The following is a 7,958-nucleotide window of genomic DNA, read 5'->3' on the forward strand; positions in this document are numbered from 1 at the left end:
GGCACATGAAAGGGATGCTACAAAAGTGGCATGCATCATGTTGGCCACCATGACAGCGGAACTCCAAAAGTCCTATGAGGACTTCTACCCTTTTGAAATGCACCAAGATCTGATGGAAAGATACCATCAAAGTGCACGACAAGAGAGGTATGAAATCATATGCTCTATCATAACAACCATGATGAAGGACGGGGAATCCGTCACGAGCCACATGCAGAAAATGCAAAGGTATGTGGATCGGTTGCTGAAGCTTAATGTGAACTTACCTGAGGAGCTTGCAATAGATATCATTTTGCACTCCTTACCATCGTGCTATGATCAATTCTGCATGACATATCACATGAATAAGGAAGAGGTCACACTCAGCAAACTTCAGGGACTCCTCAAGACCACAGAAACAGGTCTTAAGGGTAAGTCGGTTGTTAACACTCCTACTCCAAACTCCGCCCCGGTTTTGGCAATCGGGAAAGGTAGAGGGAAGAAGAGGAAGAGCTCTTCGAAGGGTACCAAGGCTAGGACCCTTGATGGCTCTTCTTCAAGTGGAACCACGAAAGGTTTTGTCACTCCTTCTTCTGACCCTAAAGAGGCTGAATGCTTCTATTGCCATGAAAAGTCACATTGGAAGCGGAACTGCCCAAAGTACCAGCAAGATGTGAAGGATGGGAAAGTTAAACCCAACCATGCAGGTATTTACACTATTTTATCTAATAACTCACCCCATTCTAACTCTTGGGTCCTTGATACCGGTTGTGGTATTCATATCTGTTCTGATTTGCAGGGACTAAGAAGAAGTGAGAATGTGGAGCATGGAAGAATAAACTTAATCATGGGGAATAGGAAAGCTTTACCTGTCACCAAGATTGGAGTTTATACTTTATCGCTAAGTAGTGGGTTTAGTTTAGATTTGAATAAATGTTGTTATTCGCCAGAAATGGCAAGAAATATTATTTCCTTTCATGCATTGTATAAACAAGGTTTCACCTTTTCATTTGATAATGAAGTTGGTTCGATTAATGCTTTCTTTAATAATGTTCTTTATTTTAAAGCATTACCTTGTGATGGTGTGTATGAAACTGTATATGTGGTTGATAACTTAGGAAATAATGTATTGTGTATTGATTCTGTTAATGATAATAACTTGGATAAAGCATCATTATGGCATTGTCGTCTTGGATATATAAGCAAGAAACGCATAGGCCAACTCCAAAAGGATGGAGTATTGGAGTCATTTGACCTAAAGTCAGATGATAGTTGCGAATCATGCTTACTTGGAAAAATGACAAAGTCACCCTTCACAGGTTCTTGTGAGAGGGGTGAAGGTTTGTTGGATCTTATGCACACGGATGTGTGTGGGCCCTTCAAACATGCCACAAGGGATGCTAATCGTTATTATTTGACTTTTACTGATGATTACAGTAGATATGGATATGTCTACTTAATCAAGCATAAGTCAGAGACTTTTGAGAGGTTTAAAGAGTTTAAACAGGAAGTCGAGAATCAATTGGGCAGGAACATTAAGATGCTTCGATCCGATCGAGGTGGTGAGTATCTTAGTTTAGAGTTCCTCGACTATCTTAGGGAATGTGGGATTGTCTCACAATTGACACCTCCCAGGACATCGCAGTTGAATGGTGTAGCTGAGAGGCGTAATCGAACCTTGTTGGATATGGTTCGTTCCATGATGAGTCGAGCTTCGCTACCAATCTCATTTTGGGGGTATGCCTTAGAGACTGCCGTCCATATCCTTAATCTAGTTCCCACAAAGAAAGTTGCCAAAACTCCTCATGAGATGTGGACTGGTAAAGTACCCAAACTAGACCACATTAAGATTTGGGGTTGCGAGGCTTTCGTGAGACGCGAGACTCATGATAAGCTCGAACCTCGAAGTGAGAGGTGTATTTTCATCGGCTACCCACAGAAATCCTTTGGTTACCTCTTCTACAGACCTAGTGAGAATGTGGTCTTTGTAGCTAGGAGGGCTTTCTTTCGAGAGAGAGAGAGAGTTCATAAGCCAAGGAGACAGTGGGAGGCAAGTTGACCTTGAAGAAATTCAAGAGTCAAGTGGTGAAGGAACTTCAAACCCTAGCACTCAACTTGAGGAGGAAACTTCTGTTGAGCCAATTGACAAGTCTGTACCTCTGAGGCGTTCCACAAGGGTTAGGAATGCACCTGAGCATTACTATGGATTCCATATTACTGCGGAAGGTGATACACTTATCAGTGATGAGACACTGATAGGTCGGGATGAACCTAACAGTTACGCGGAAGCCATGGCAGGCCCTGAGTCAGCCAAGTGGAAAGAGGCAATGGACAGCGAGATACAGTCCATGTATGACAATCAAGTTTGGAACTTGGTTGAGAATGTACCAGGTCGTAAGACTATAGGGTGCAAATGGATCTTCAAGAAGAAGACTGACATGGATGGTAATGTACACACTTATAAAGCACGACTGGTTGCAAAGGGTTTCTCACAAACTCCGGGAGTTGATTATGATGAGACCTTTTCTCCAGTGGCCAAGATTAAGTCTATTAGGGTTCTGTTAGCCATAGCTGCATTTCATGACTATGAAATATGGCAAATGGATGTCAAAACCGCTTTCCTTAAAGGAAAGTTGGCTGAGGATGTTTACATGAGTCATCCAGAGGGTTTTGTCAATACAGAGTACCCAAATAAAGTGTGTAAGCTTGAGAAATCCATTTATGGGTTAAACCAAGCACCTCGCAGATGGAATCTTTGCTTTGATGAGAAAGTCAAAGAATTTGGCTTTTCTAGGAGTGAAGATGAATCTTGTGTATATGTCAAGGCTAGTGGGAGTATAGTTAGTTTTTTTGGTATTGTACGTGGATGACATACTACTCATAGGAAATGACATCCCACCTCTGCAGGAAGTTAAGTCCTGGCTTGGGAAGTGTTTCTCTATGAAGGACCTAGGAGAAGCTGCCTATATTCTAGGGATAAGGATCTTGAGAGACCGGAGTAAAAGACTAATTGGACTTAGTCAGAGTACCTACTTGGATAAGGTGCTGAAGAGATTCGACATGCAGGACTCCAAGAAAGGAGAGTTACCCATCCAGAGTAACGCCAGATTGAGTAAGACACAAAGCCCTAGTACTGAGGCTGAGATAGCAGAAATGAGTCGAATACCTTATGCTTCGGATGTAGGATCGATCATGTATGCTATAACGTGTACTCGACCTGATGTAGCCTTTTCTTTGAGCATGGTTAGCAGGTATCAGGGGAACCCTGGCAAGGCACACTGGACTGCGGTAAAGAATATCCTCAAGTACCTACGGAGGACTAAGGACTGGGTCCTTACCCTCGGTGGGAGTAAAGACTTGAGAGTTGTAGGGTATAGTGATGCTAGCTTTCAGACTGATAGGTATAATTTCCGCTCTCAGTCAGGGTGGGTCTTTACCTTAAATGGAGGAGCAATTTCTTGGAAGAGTTCCAAGCAAGAGACAGTGGCTTATTCAACTTGCGAATCAGAGTATATAGCAGCTAGCGAGGCAGCAAAGGAGGCGATATGGCTGAAGAACTTCATTGGAGACCTTGGAGTTGTACCAGCTATTAAAGAGCCAATGGAAATTTTCTGTGATAGTGAAAGTGCAGTTGCCTTAGCCAAGGAACCAAGGGATCACGGGAGATCCAGACACATCGACAGAAAATACCATTTCATCAGACATCGAATAGAAGAAGGACTCCTCGTGGCAAAGAGGGTATCATCGGATGAGAATCCAGCAGATCCCCTCACGAAGGGACTGACTCGGGTTAAGCATCTCCAGCATGCTCGGAGCATAGGGCTGAAGGATGATATTAGATTTAGTAGTTAGATAACCTTGAAATTTGTAAAGTGTAATTGACATTAGATGATGAATAAAAGGTGTTTTATTTATAAGTAAAGTGTTGCTATCTCTTGTCGATCGTTTACTATATTTCTTTTGCATGTTTTGACTTCCAGAATAATTATGTTTAGTATATCATATTATTCGAACCTCCACAGTCGGTCATATGTCGGAAGTAGGTATGAATCAAGACTGTCATGATTGGTTGCAGAGGTCTAAGTTGTTGGACATGGCTACAACACTCATAAGTGCTCATAAGTTCTGATCATTGGACTCAACCCACGCTCACTGGAATCACTTCATGGAATTTATCTCGAGTGATCGTGAGATGGTAATATCATATAAGTCTTCAAACCTAGATATATGATTTGTTACTTATGAGTTGGTTATGCATTGATTGTACGAAAACGCATTGGTAACTCGATGTTATAAAACGTGCTCTTGTGTATAATTCAATGAGTGGTAGAACAAACATATGAGTCGAAGTTTATCTGTTCCTTCTTGGATTAGAAGCTGATATCTGGGCCCCTCGATGATTTTGTTTTGACCTATGTACCGGGCCTGGTCAGAACTAAGTTGATGTGTTCAATTAAGTTCTTTGTCAAACAAATCGGAAATCGGGAAACAAACTGCTGGACAATAAGTAAGACATTGTTCCATGTATTTGTCCGGCTGATATCTAGAACAGAGGATTATATGATCACTTATCTTAAATGGTGTATCATCATCTTCTCAGTTCCGAGAGACCTTGAAAGAGCTACGATTGCCGATCGGTTCCTGAAGTATTGCAGTTATAGTTATTAGACTTATCCAAGTGGGAGACTGTTGGATAAGGTGTCTAAGTCCATAACTATTTCTGGTATGTACTTGACCCGACCCGGCATGGTCCATTTGGGTTGCATGGCACCATGCAATTGGATAAACTAAAATGAGAGAAATAACACTTATGGTTTATTAATATATTATAAGTTCTAATATATTAATAATATTATTTAATTAGTTTGATCAAGAATTAATTTAGAATTAATTAAGTGATCAAAAGATAACTAATTAAATATATGGGTAGATTATGTAAATCTTCCATATCTTATATAGTGGGCTAAGAGGCTCCATGGATTATCAAGTTGGGTTCCACCCATAGGATGCTCCATGGATGCTCCATGGGAGTTACAAACCCATGGGTCATGGAAATGAAGAGTCATGACACATTAGGGTTTACATGGTGTAACCCTAGATGTGTCAACACTATATAAGAAACCCATTCTCCACCAAAATCGGAACACATAAGAAACAAGAGGGCTAGAGCCGATTTTGCAAGTGTAAGATTCTCTCAAAGTTTACTCCTTTGCATTTGGTGTTGTGTGAAGCATTTGAGGCATCACACTTGGGGTGCTAGGCTCACAAGGTTTCAAGGATCATAATCAACAACAAGGTAAGTTATTCTATCTTTCATTCAAGTTAAAAATGTTCCCCATGTATGCTAGATAGGAATATAACCTTGGAATTCAACTTTGCATGATTATTAGACAAACATAGATCCAAGGTTATTAGGGTTGCATGTACACTTAGGAAGTGTTAGAATGCTCAAAACCCATCATCTATTCCTTAGCAATATATCATAACTTCTTAAGCAACTGCTCAAAATTCTGATGCGATCGAAATCCACCTTCGCGATCAGAATCAGCATATACTTCCTTTAAGATTTCTCTCTATTCTTTTATTCTTAAAACATCAACATGTGACCCAGTCACATCATGTAATGAGGATCTCAGAATAGAACATAACAGAGTTAGATAATGGGCTCTACCTGATGTAGAGTCAAACTTATTGACTTTAACATCCTTAGGTAAATTTGGCAGCTTTGCAATCAACGCCCCTTCCTTTGGCAAAACAAACATATGGACCCTTTGGTAATGGGACTATCTCAGACTTAGCCTTTCTCTTTACCATTTGGTCAACCGGGTTGACTATGGCCAATCCCTTTCCATTGGGAAGAGAATGCTTTTTCTGGATTTCCAGTGTCACCATTGTCACTGTCCATAAAGTTTTTGGGAAGTTGATCTTCTAATCAAATTTGTTTTACTATCGTTTCAAATCATTGCTGATTCAGCAGCACCAAGCAAATAGATATGATCATTAAGGTTCATGTCATAGTCTGTTTCATAGTAGTCCCAAAGGAACTCACTATGTGACTTAGAAAGTGATTGAACATCCAACTTTCTCACGACTTTGACACCCAACTCTCCCGGCTTGTCAATATGTGACTTCATCTCTAAGATGTGATCACACATAGACCTTGCTTGCCATTAGGGCTTGAGTGACCTTGAACTTGTGGGTTAGGGAGAATAATTGGAGGAGGTGGAGGAAGAGAAGTATGACTTCCATGAGCCACACTCGGGAAGTCATATTCATTAGGAAAGCTTGGTTTGGGAAGATCATTGTTGTCTAAACCAGACATCAACAATGGGAAAAATTCACGTAAAGTTGAATTAAGTCCTTAATATAACACCCAATATGATATATTAAGGCTAGGACCCAACAAACTATTTTATAACTTGGAAGAGGGATGTCGTAATCCAAGCTATAAAATATTTGAAGGTAGGTGAATGACGATTCACCAATTTCCACCAAGATAAATGAAATGTATTATTAGGTTTTAATTGGTTTTGAAACTCCTAGATTCTTTTGAGATTCATTGAACTTTTCAATGGCATGTTTCAATCTCGAGTGTGCCCTTCAGGTTTTGTGACTGGGATGCCGAGGATCACAAAACAAGGTGTGAAGTAACCATGCAAATATACTTGGTACCCTTAATATTTACCCCTCAATCGATGTGTCGGTTAACCACACACGCTCCAACGATACTATGATAAACATTAAGTTACCATTTGCCTATCTTGTTAAGTCCAGGTTAGTGTGTCGGTTAACCACACACGCTCCACTAACAGCTTAAACAAACTGCAAAGTGTAATTTCATGGATTAGCACCTTATTCACATTTTCCTAAGTAACTAAGATTGGGAATTTATAAGTGTTTTGTTACTTAGTATTTATCATTATACTAATAATGAAGGGAGAATTATAGTCCTTGTCCTACCTGTTCGGCTAACGACCCTCCACCGGTCAAGGAAGCGGTGAGTGAGAGTGGACACCCATTAAACTGTCATTTTATAGGCAGTAACCTTATACCCCCCTTATAGACCGGCTTCGTGAATGAGGCCTACTAATGGTAAGACGACTTGCTCTTATACATATAATATAAATATTATTAACTTATAATATTATAAAGTATAAGAGTTGAATTTTAACTTTTTAAAATTCTAAGGGCTAACTTGGAATTAAAGTATTCATAAGTGAAAACTTTTCAAATTCCAAAACTTGAGGGCAAATTTTACAAGTTAGCCCTTAGAATTTTAAAAAGTTAAAATTCAACTCTTATACTTTATAATATTATAAGTTAATAATATTTATATATATATGTATAAGAGTAAAGTCAGTCTTACCGTTAGTAGGCCTCATTCACGAAACCGATCTATAAGGGGGTATAAGGTTACTGCCTATAAAATGGCAGTTTAATGGGTGTCCACTCTCACCCACCGCTTCCTTGACTGGTGGAGGGTCGTTAGCCGAACGGGTAGGACAAGGACTATAATTCTCCTTTCATTAAAAGTATTAATGATAAATACTAAGTAACTAAACTCTTATTAATACCCAATCTTAGTTACTTAGGAAAATGTGAATTTGGTGCTAACCCATGAAATTACACTTTGCACTTTGCTTAAGTCGTTAGTCGAGCGTGTGTGGTTAACCGGCACACTAACCTGGACTTAACAAGATAGGCAAAGGGTAACTTAATATTTATCATAGAATCAGTGGAGCGTGTGTGGCTAACCGGCACACTGATTAAGGGGTAAATATTAAGGGTACCAAGTATATTTGAATGGTTATTCACACCTTGTTTTGTGATCCTCGGCATCCCAGTCACAAAACCTGAAGGGCACACTCGAGATTGAAACATGCCTTTGAACAGTTCAATGAATCTCAAAGATCTAGGACTTTCAAATCCAATTAAAACCTTATAAATTATTTCGTTTTTCATGGTGGAAATTGGTGAAT

The sequence above is a fragment of the Lactuca virosa genome, chromosome 1 (assembly GCF_052849685.1).
Source record: "Lactuca virosa cultivar CGN04683 chromosome 1, Lactuca_virosa_CGN04683_v6, whole genome shotgun sequence".
In the NCBI taxonomy this organism is placed as follows: Eukaryota; Viridiplantae; Streptophyta; class Magnoliopsida; order Asterales; family Asteraceae; genus Lactuca; species Lactuca virosa.